Below are 9369 nucleotides of genomic sequence, written 5' to 3'. Positions count from 1 at the left end.
CATACAGAGCCGAACACGTACATCAAGTCAGTCAACTTGAGTTACATTTGACTGAGGTCTGATTAATTATCATTATTATTATTAGGTGGCGGAAGTGTTCGAAACCGGGTGTTAAAACAGTACGCCTGTCAGTGTGACAGACGGTCTACAAGTTCAAGAACAAAGCAAAGATAAGTGATTTTTCCGTGATTATTATATATTTTATACGCCTGGATCAAGCCACCTCGTACCCTCCTTGCTCTAAGGGAAGGAAGCTTAAGATATTTTAGCCTTTCTTCATAAGAAAGATCCTTTTGATCTATGGACTGAATCGTCTTTGTACACCGGCCTTCGACTCGGATTGCAGCCGATTGACGCTTTAATTTAGCGGGGAACCAAACCGTGTTTGCATAGTCTAATATAGGTCTTCCAAACCCTTTATATTATATAGTCTTAAAAATGTACTGCTGTCAAGAAATGTGAAGGTACACTTGATTATACCAATTCTCTGATTTTCCTTATTTATCATTTATGCGGCATGCAATATGCTTGTCAAAGAGTAGGTTTTTGTAAAATTAAAATAAAATAAAAATATATATATATTGCCAAAATCATTTTCGTCTTCGCACTTTTCAACATTAAACTTTTTATCATCAATTTTCATTCAGTAGTCATCAGTACGGATCGCGTGTAACTGATTCTGAGTCGCGCATCGCCAGTCCAGATGTGATCTTACTGTGGAAGGGAGGGCTGTCAACCATTGATGTGGTGCGCGCGCGCGCCGGCGCGTGCGTACGGTGTGCTCGTGGGTGGCGTGTGCGAGTAAACTGTGTCTGTGTGCACGTGCGTGAGAACAGTGTGTGTGTGTGTGTGCGCGCGCGCGTGTGTATGCGTGTCTGTGTGTCCCGGCGTGAGCCTGAGTGTGTATGAGTGTGTGTGTGTCAGTGGTGGGTGGGGTGGGGATGGTGTGGTGTAAGCATGTTTTGATATCTGAAAAGGCGATAGTGATGTTTTTGTCAAACTTGCTTTCATTCACACACACACACTGACAAACACACACACACGCACACACACAAACACACGCGCGCCTGCGCACAAACACAATCACACACGGTGCACACACACACACGCACGCACGCACACTCGGCACACGCACACACACACACATCAATGCAAGACTAACATTAACTTTAATTCAAGTTTTATAACACGGTACGCAGTGTGCAATTCAACTGAACAACGACTGTCGGTTGAACGATGTTGTTGCTGGGTGTGGGTTGGATTGTCATTCAGATTGGTCTGCAGCATGCTTCGCTGTACCACAGGCATTATACTGTATGGACAGATAAAGAAATGAATATCACAACAGCAACAATAACAATAGCAATCATCATCATCATCATTATCATCATGATAAATGAAACATAATCATGACAGATGCTATGCCAGTTGCTAAGCTATTGCTAACAATAAGTGACAACAGCAGGAACAACACCAAAAACACTATTACTACTACTACTTCTTATTATCAATATCTTTTTCTTTTACTGATATGGAGCGTTCAAATGTTTCATATATATATATATATATATATATATAGAGAGAGAGAGAGAGAGAGAGAGAGATAGATATATACATACACCTATATACACATACACATATACTGACACCACTGACAATATTTCTGAATATTCCTGATTAACTTGAGATATTCACAGATGCACTGTATTCAGTTTTCATGTTCTTTTTTGATAAAATAATGAAAAAACAAAAGTTAATATTCACCTTCAGTTCAAGCGGAGCCTTGGCCTAAAATCTAAAAGTGAATCTCCATCCCCCCCCCTCTCTCTCCACTTCACAAAAGGGACAAAAAAGCACTATGATAGTATTTGTTACCAGTCGTCACCTTCATGTGTACATGGTGAATAACCCTGACTGTATCACTGAAGAGAAACAGACAGACAGACAAACAGACAGAGCGAGCGAACTTACAACACGTCTTATCTTCCAGACACACCCCGCTTCTGCAGTCCAGAAAGTTGGTGCACTTTTTACCTTTATACTCCTCTGCACAACAGACCCAATAATAATAATAATAATAATGGTATTTATATAGCGCTGAATCTTGTGCAGAGACAAATCAAAGCGCTTTCGCACCAGTCATTCACACGCATGCATAACTCTAAAACTGGAGAAACTAAAGACAAGGAAGAGGCAGGGAAGGGAGGCTATTTTGGGAAGAGGTGGGTTTTAACACCACAACACCACAACTTACATATATATTACCTTTCTTCAGTATAATCAATCATATATCATTCATATTGTGTTCTTTTCATTGAATAACATTATTATTAAACGTACATAAAATGTTGGAAATGCAGTTAAAACTGACACCGTACGAATCTCATTTCACCTAAAGTTCAGCAACCAAGGGGTTAAATATAGGTAGAAGGTGTAAGAATTGATCGGATCAGAAATAAAATACCAATGTACTGCCATGAGTTCTGTCAAAATGTTTTAGGTGCTTACAGTGAAAAGATTTACAAACGTAAAACGAAAATAGCGACCTGAGCCCATTTGCTTTCACAAAACTAAAGAGTAACAATCGTAGACAACTCAACTGCAAAGCACCAGTAGGTTGAGAACAGAGGCCACTGTACTTCTAGCTTTTTGGAGGTCGATGGTAGTTATACTTTACCCGAATGAAATGACACATACAAGAGTGGATAACCTTTTTCTCTGCACGACTAAAATGTCAGTAATATAATTAGAAAGGTGACTGTTGTGCTTGAAATAGCTCAGGTGATAAAAAAACCTGATGTCTTTCCAAAGGTTCTAGAACGTGATACTTTCAGAATACTGGTGAGGTAAACTGCCGCAAAAAAGCAACAACAAAAAAAAGCAAAAAAAACAAAACAACCAACCTAAAATGCTAAACGTGTGTGTGTGTGTGTGTGTGTGTGTGTGTGTGTGTGTGTGTGTGTGACAGACACACAGACAGAGTGAGTGAGAGAGAGACAGACAGAGAAGCTTACTGCACTGCCCCCAGAAACACAGTCCACTGGCACAGTCCACGTCATGTACACACGACTGCATGTTGTCCAGCTCTGTGGAACACACACAGCACCACAGCAATGGCCTCCTCTCCTAGCAAATCAGCTTGAAATCTGTGTAGTACGAATCACAGACCTCACCACGCTTCACTTCTCGCTTAATTCACTTCTCTTACCGAGTTCATAAAGGTAGGCTGTTATTATTCGGATTCTGAATCAAACACTTAATGATGCTACATACCGGTTTTCACCGTGACAGGGACATTTCACGGTGGAAACATTCTCTCTCCAAAGAAAAATGACCACTCCTTGCAACACTATTTAATTAATGATTCTGCAGAATTGTGCAGTTTGGAGATATTAAAAATATCACTCGAATCATGCGATTCGGGTGGATGTATATGTAAAATTTCTTGAGTAGTGTGTTAATCGCTCTTGTCAAAAAGCGATGCTTCAGAAACTTTTCATTTTGGTATGTGGCCTTCGCTTCTTTCCTTTCAGTTGTGAGCTGCACAAGAGTTTGAGTTAGTTTGCTGACTGTGTTTGATTTTAAAGAAATCGAAGTCGTATCTTTTTTTCTGGAAATGCTAGAGCACAGTTGTGTTGAGATCATCCGTTGACGAAAGTCGCAGTCTCCACCTGTCAAGGTTGAAATTTGTCAGCTGATTCGGCCATCTTCTTCTTCTTCTCCTCTTCTCCATACCTTTTATTATCTGAACGTGGCCTTCCTTCCCACTGGCTGAGGTACGCCAGGTGGCCACACTGCGGCGGGCGTCCTTCAGCCCAGTCCAGTCAGCATATTCTGGGCGCCTAAAGAGGGCGCAAGGTTTACGAGCAAAGGTGGACGGTGGCAGACGTAATGTGAGGCAATATTTAGCCTTACCTCTCTGCTGTGGAGACACATCCCAAAGACAAGGAACCTGACTGTGAATTGTGTCTGAAGTGATTACACCATGTGTGGCTTGGGCAACTGTGGTGCTCCAAATGAGCCATGGCAGAATTCAACATTTAAATTCATGTAATAATGATAAAATGATAATAAAAAGCAACAGACAATTATCATACCCAAATTAGAAAGAGACAGCTGCGTTTGATATACAACTGAAGTTGAGAAACCGTGCCGAAAAAACTTGAGGACAAAAGATGTTGTCCTAAGGAAGTCAGTTTCAGTTCCTCAAGCCATCACTGCGTTCGGACAAATTCATATACGTTAAAGAATATCTGCTAGGCAGCGTTGCCCAATGCGCTTCGTCAGGCCTTGAGTGCATGCATGTATATATGAGTACCTATCAAGAGTGGATTTCTTCTGCAGAATTTGCCAAGATGACAACACTCTCATTGCCACGGGTTCTTTTTCAGTGCGCTAAGTGCATGCTGCACACGAGACCTCGGTTTATCATCTGATCCGAATGACTCTACGCTCAGTTTAATTTTCCAAACTCGGGAGAAACAGCAAAAGGGCAAGAACCCAGCCCCTCATGGACTCATTAGGAAGTGAGTCACATCATTAGGAAGTGAGTCGTCGTATCATTAGAAAGTCAGTCGTATCATTAGGAAGTGAGTCACATCATTAGGAAGTGAGTCGTATCATTAGGAAGTGAGTCACATCATTAGGAAATCTGTCGTATCATTAGGAAGTGAGTCACATCATTAGGAAGTGAGTCACATCATTAGGAAGTCAGTCGTACCATTAGGAAGTCAATCACATCATTAGGAAGTCAGTCACACCATTAGGAAGTCAGTCGTATCATTAGGAAGTCAGTCACATCATTAGGAAGTTAATCGGAGCATTAGGAAGTCAGTCATATCATTAAGAAGTCAGTCACATCATTAGGAAGTCAGTCGTATCATTAGGAAGTCAGTCACATCATTAGGAAGTCAGTCGTATCATTAGGGAAGTCAGCAGTGTCATTAGGAAGTCAGTCACATCATTAGGGATGTCAGTCATATCATCAGGAAATCGGTCATATCATTAGGAAGTCAGGCACATCATTAGGAAGTCAGTCATATCATTAGGAAGTCAGTCACATCATTAGGAAGTCAGTCGTCGTATCATTAGAAAGTCAGTCGTATCATTAGGAAGTGAGTCACATCATTAGGAAGTGAGTCGTATCATTAGCCGTTAGGAAGTGAGTCGTATCAGTAGGAAGTATGTCACATCATTAAGAAGTCAGTGTATCATTAGGAAGCCAGTCATATCATTAGGAAGTCAGTCACATCATTAGGAAGTCAGTCGTATCATTTGGGAAGTCAGTCGTATCATTAGGAAGTCAGTCATATCGTTAGGAAGTCAGTCATATCATCAGGAAGTCAGTCATATCGCCATAGCGAGAGTCCAGGCGGCTGTGCCTGCGCATTGTGTAATGTTGTCACAGGAAAGCATATCATAGAAACACCCAGACTTTAATTCTAAGAACTGGTTGATAAATGTGTGTGAACTGTGTAGGAAGTTAAGGATTACTGTTATGATTTAGTAGAAGATAAGACTAATTGTAGAAAAAATAAATCTGAGAGAGAGAGAGAGAGAGAGAGAGAGAGAGAGAGAGAGAGCGAGAGAGAGAATGCGAATAGTTTATTCATAACGGCATGGCCCCACATGAAGGGATAAGTGAACAATTACCATTACAAAACATTCAAGAACAGAATCAAATCTATAAAAAAAATTATACTTGAAATGAGAGAGAGAGAGAGAGAGAGAGAGAGAGAGAGAGAGAGAGAGAATATTTTTTTTCTTACTACATATGAGTCCGAGACATTTGCCCCCTTTGCACTCGTCATCCCGTTCGCACGATTTCCCAGTTTCAGTCACTGCATGACAGAGCCAACACCATTATTATTATTATTATTATTATTATTATTATTATTATTAATATTATTATCATTATCATTATGAGCATTTACGCCTAACCTTGAAAATAAGCCTTAGGCGTTTACAAATAGAACACATATGTAAATATCAAAAAGGAAAAATTGAACACAAGATACCTAACATCATTAAACAAAATACCCCCACCCCCACCCCACCACCCCACACACACACACACACACACACAATACACACAAGCACTCGCGCACGCACACACACAAGTCACAGCATACAATCGTAAATGGTACACAATCAAAAATACTACCAGCAAATTATGAAACTATCAAAACTCACTCAGTCACTATATAATAGTCATTTTAGTTCATACTGTACTGGAAAGGGATGAGCTGTTGAGAATTAATCAGGAGGGGAAAAGGTGGGTCTTCAGACTGGATCTGAAAGATTGCAGCGAAGATGAGTGACGGAGAGGCTGAGGACGTTGATCAGTTCCAAAGAAAGGGGGCTTGGAATGAAAAAAAAAAAAAAAAAAAAAACTGCGTTCGCCAAAACGTTTTGGTTCGAGCAGCGGGGATCCAAAGTATACGGGTGTCAGAAGCTCTCTCTCCTATATTTTTTCTCTTCTTCTTCTTTTTTTCTTTTCCATTTTTTAATTTTTATTTATTTATTTTTTCATTGATGGCTTGATCTAAAAAAAAAAAAAAAGAAATTGTTGCTTATTCAATTTACCACCATGAAATAAAATCTTGACTTCACTTGACTTGACTTGACACAATGGCGTGACAAATGCTAATTTTGTTCAGTCTGCAAGAAGAGTTAAAGACAATAGGCCTATCGCTAGTTTGTGCTGAAAATATGAATTCAGAATTGATTACATACATTTCGACAACTTTGGAATACTTGGCACATAGGTATTGTGACGATGTACTGGATATAATAATAATAATAATAATAACAATAATAATAAATTGTACTTATATGGCGCAAACTCCCCATAGATGGGCTCTAAGCGCCTCACATTAAACAGCACACACACACACATGTATATATATATATATATATATATATATATATATATATATATAAGTGCATTATACAACACAAGAGCACATGAAGACATAGAAGTGGAAAACAAGATCAGTATCCACCAATACATCACTACAATTTTTGAATAAACATGTAGTTAAAATATAGGGGGGAGCAGAGCAGCAGCGACAACAACAATATACTGTTAGTGATAATCACCATCGGCATCGCTATCATAATCATATTAAATAGGTGTGGTGGAAAGAATACAATTAATATGTGATTTCGAAAATTGCAATACATGAGCAGATACAAATAATATACATTTTAATGCAAACAGACATTCTAATGAGAGAGAGAGAGAGAGAGAGAGAGAGAGAGAGAGAAGGGGGGTGGAGGGCCTGACCGCACGTATCGTGGAGGCACGTGAAAGACACACAGTCGGTATCGTGGGTACATTCCGCACCATCCCTCAGCCCTGAAGAACAGACAGGATGGCAGCTTCTCAAACACGTGTGGGAGAACTAAGGGTTTCCCCGTTAGTAACATATTAATCCCCCCCCCCCCCCCCCCCCCCCCCGTCTCTCTCTCTCTCTCTCTCTCTCTCTCTCTCTATTTTCTGGTTAAATTTTTCAATTCTTTATTTGACAAAGGGATCTATCCCGAAAGTTTTGGTCAGAATCTATCGTCCTTCAATTCTATAAGAAAGGTGAAGCAAACAACCCCAATAACTATCGAGGCATTTCATTGTGTAATGTACCAAGTAAGTTATACAGTGCTGTGATTAACAGGAGACTGCAAGAATGGGTGAGCGATACCATTACTGGTGAATGTCAAGTTGGGTTCAAGAAAAAAAAAATCACTCCACTAAGGATCAGTCATGTTCACATTTAAGTCATTTGTACAAAGACAGTTTTGTTTAAATCGAAAATTATACGCAGCATATATTGTATTTCGAGAAAGCGTTTGATTCTATTCTGTAAACAGAACGTTGCTGTGGCCTATTTTGATTAAAATGGTATCAGTGGAAAACTTTATAAATGTGTTGTATGTATGAGTGTGTTTTGGCAAGGGTGAGACAAAGCGCTGCTCTGACACAGTATATTAACTGCACTTCTGGTGTAAAGCAAGGCGATGTTTTTGGTCCCTTAAAAAAAAAAAAAAAAAAAAAAAAAATCTTCTATTCATTAATGAATTCGCACTTGGAAAGTATAAATTGTGGAAGGCATGGTGCGATGTTTACAAATTATTTTCTTGAAATCTTTTTTCTTTTGTTAGCTGATGATATTGCTTTTATATAGGGAACGGTAACTGGATTACATACTCAACTAAATCGTTTACAAAGAGCTGCTTTTTCTTTACAGTTTAAGGTTTATGTGACAAAGCAATATCATTGTGTTTAGAAAGGGAAGATACCTTGCATTAAGAGAAAGATGAACCTACAATGGAGATGCAATGCCTGTTGTTAGTGTGTATAATTTCGAGGTATACATTTTTCGACACGTTTGAGTTTTGCCTTTGCTTGTAAAAATCTCGTAAGCAGAGCTAAAAATGCATCATCGTGTATAATGAAGACATTATCATTGTTAAACAACGATTCTGCAGCTTTGTTTTTAAAGCTGTTTGATTGATCGGATCAAACCTATGGTACAATTCGGAACTGAAATATGGGGTCTTGATTCTGCTGCTGTATATTGTGAAAAAAGCTCCCTGTATGCTTTAAAAATTGTAGTATTACTGCAAACACCTAACGATTTAGTATATCATGGAACAGCCAGATATCCTATCTTTCTTACTTCCGTGGTTAAATGTATTAAATACTGGTTGAAGATAACTCAAATGGAAGAACACACATCGCCCCACAAAGCATTCAGAATGTTGTTAGATTCAGATAATACAGGCAAGCGAAATTGGGTATCTAATGTGAGAATGAAACTTAGTATTGTTTTGGTTTTGTGTGGCTGAACCAAGGTGTCGGAGATATCAGCGACTTATCCATGTATTTCTTAGAAGACCGATTGATTGTGGATGGTAAAATTGGAATTCCCATATTCAAAATAGCGACAGATTTCATTTGTATCGAATGGTTTTGTCATATACCTTATAATATGCCAGTTTATATGTCAATGAAACTTGACACACATCTAAAATATACTATGGCAAGATTTGGATTGGGTGTTACTGAAATATTTACCCATTATTATCGGTATCAACTATCAAGTGCCAAAAATTTGATTTGTCCTTTGTCAGGAATCTAAAGAAGGCAAAGTTCACTTTGTGCTGTGTTTTCCAGTGTTGAGAGATCTCAGACGCCTTGTCCAGGCCAGATGATTCCTTGTCCAGGCATTGTCCAGGCCAGATGATTCCTTGTCCAGACCAGATGACGCCTTGTCCAGGTCAGAAGGTCAGATGACACCTTGTCCATGCCAGATGCGCCTTGTCCAGGCCAGATGTGCCTTGTACAGGCCAGATGACACCTTGTCCATG

Source organism: Babylonia areolata, chromosome 5 (assembly GCF_041734735.1).
Source record: "Babylonia areolata isolate BAREFJ2019XMU chromosome 5, ASM4173473v1, whole genome shotgun sequence".
NCBI lineage: Eukaryota > Metazoa > Mollusca > Gastropoda > Neogastropoda > Buccinidae > Babylonia > Babylonia areolata.
This window is presented reverse-complemented; position numbering follows the sequence as displayed.